General features: G+C 56.7%; 1 protein-coding gene across 1 annotated transcript in view; it reads right to left on the reverse strand.

Annotated features, from left to right (window-relative positions):
• TMEM179 (transmembrane protein 179) overlaps positions 1-374 on the reverse strand; it is an 8658-nt gene that overhangs the window by 7047 nt on the left and 1237 nt on the right. The gene's annotated exons all lie outside the window — the stretch shown is intronic.

Raw genomic sequence — 374 nt, forward strand, 5'->3', positions numbered from 1 at the left:
TCCCACCTTGTGCAGCTGGATGCTAGGAGGGCCCTGGCCCCATAGCAGCCACAAGCTGAGCTTCCTGTGCCAGGGGCTCTGCCCAAGGTGTCAGGGCAGGCCACCAGAGAGGCAAGCACTGATTACAGCGCTCCCAAGCTGCTGCCTGGACCACAAAGCCTCTCACTACACCTGCTGGGGTCTGATGCCCCTTGGTTTGCCTGAGCGTGGTAACCAGCGACCAGGGCAGCCTGCAGCTGCTGCAGGTAACACTCAGCATTGCTCTCTCATCATAACCAAGCAATAGTTGTTCTCTGCAATAGTGGCCTTGTCCACCACGAAGGCAGGATAAAAACAGGATAAAAGCAGAGGGGGACAATTAACTGCTCCCTTCT

This window comes from Buceros rhinoceros, unplaced genomic scaffold, assembly GCF_000710305.1.
Source record: "Buceros rhinoceros silvestris isolate BGI_N320 unplaced genomic scaffold, ASM71030v1 scaffold1406, whole genome shotgun sequence".
NCBI lineage: Eukaryota > Metazoa > Chordata > Aves > Bucerotiformes > Bucerotidae > Buceros > Buceros rhinoceros.